The sequence below is a fragment of the Rutidosis leptorrhynchoides genome, unplaced genomic scaffold (assembly GCF_046630445.1).
Source record: "Rutidosis leptorrhynchoides isolate AG116_Rl617_1_P2 unplaced genomic scaffold, CSIRO_AGI_Rlap_v1 contig302, whole genome shotgun sequence".
Taxonomy (NCBI): Eukaryota; Viridiplantae; Streptophyta; class Magnoliopsida; order Asterales; family Asteraceae; genus Rutidosis; species Rutidosis leptorrhynchoides.
Window position 1 is genome coordinate 2,655 of NW_027266546.1, and position 1,977 is coordinate 4,631.

The window sequence follows — 1,977 nt, forward strand, 5'->3', positions numbered from 1 at the left end:
TCCCCCCTTCGCGAAGTCGTCCGCCGACGACGCCGACGCAGCCTCCGCCTCCTCCCCTGAACTCGACTCTGACGCCGACGCCCCACCGCCTCCCTCTCGCGACCTCTAGTCCGCTCTCTCTCTCTCTTTCGTCCTCGAAGTCGCGCCTCTCTTCCAGCAAACCCCGACGCCGACGCCCCTCCGCCGGTTGCCTCCGTCGGCGCCGGAGTCCGTCGCCCCGTCTCCTCCGCCTCCGCCTCCGCCTACGCGCCCGACGCCAACGCGTCGAACCACGACGGCGAAAATGGAGGAGAGAGAAACGACGAAGCAGAAGACGGAGACGAAGAAGCAGAAGCGCGCGCGCTCGAGGTCGTCGCGTCAGTCGCGTTCCGGCTCGCCCTCGTCTACCTCCCCAGGAACCTCCGCTGTAAACCCCCCACACAGAGCGATAATGGCGATAAAGGATCTGGATGCCCTGTTCTCTTCCCTGGATCCCGAGTACTACGACATCCTCATGAAGTGAGTGTTGCGCTGTCTTTTCCCTGTTTTCCGTACCCGTCCGTTGTCGATGCTTGTTCGGATTTATTGCTTCGTGTTTGCTTAGTAATCTTTACCGTGGAATTGAAATGTTTGGAGTGATGGTAGCAATTTAAGGCACAGGGGATGGTTTTCTTGTTTCCATTAAGTTTGTAGCGCTTGAAGGCACAAGTGATATCAATGCCGAAATGCCAGTGTGTGTGGGGGGTTTGTGAAGGGCTTAATCTTTTCACTCAACTGTCTTGTTCTTTCAATGGGACATTTGAGTACTCCTGTAGTCCCTTGATACAGATTAACATAAGGATCATGGGCTCATCGGGTAGTGACAATAATGCCTAATGATTATCGGTTGTGAAGGGCTTAATTATTGAGCTGTTTGTTGTGGCTGCAGCTTTTGGTAGAGATATTTAATAAAGATCAAGAATTCATGGGTGATGTAATGACTAGAAACAACAAACTGTCTCTTTAGTTCATTGGTTTATCTGTGTCATCAGGGTTGGCACGTTAGGATCTCTGAACACTTGACGTTTTTTTTTCCCCCAACGACTTAGTTTGATATTCATTTTCTTATTTCTGGTGTTCAAACCTACAAATAATTGGGTGAGAATAACTCAAACTAATGAAGTGATCTTGGAAGAATTACCATTTATGAAATTTGACCATAACTTTGTTAAGGAATAGCCTACTACTTTGGTTTAGGTTATCAGTTTCTCGATTTTGCTTATGAAGAATAGGTTGCACCAGTAACTACTATTAATTGTATGCTTTGGCTGATCATAGTCTATCTATTTAAGGCCTTGCTAAAATGTTTGTGTTGTATTGTGAATTCACTGAATTATGCTACTTGTGATTGCTCTACTTTTTTGTTGACACCCCATTTTTTGAAGGAACAAACCTTGTTAAACTATGCAAGGCAGTCAAGTTAGAGTGTATAGGGATTCCTATTCCCAAATAAAACCCCTTTTAGAGGCTATGCTCAGACTAAGCTGGACTTTCTTTATTGCTACAATGTGATTTGTATTAGGCATTCTAGTTACCTCTTCCCAAGGATCGGTACCAATGCTTTGTTTGGGAAGGAGGGGAGGGGAAGGAAAATTGGGGTAAAGTTTGAAACTTTGGCGCAGAGAGGACGGAAATTTAAATTTTCTTTCCATTTTCATCCCATCCTTGCCTTCTAAACGAAGTATAAGAATGATAGACTGGACAGGATAAAGCAGGGCAGGTAAGGTTGTCAATTTGGAATAGATGGTAAGATATGCTCAATGATAGTTGCTCCTGTCCTGGGGTTATATGTGTTAATGCTTGGGGTGGTTGTGGATCTAGAGTAGCAGAAGCAACTCCTAGTTTAGATTGTCTCAAAACTATGATGACGTGTAGCTTTCCCTGAATTCTAGACAAGGCATTTCATCAATTTTATCGACAAAGTCCTTATTGGTTGTTTCTTTGTTGGTTGTATTGAGT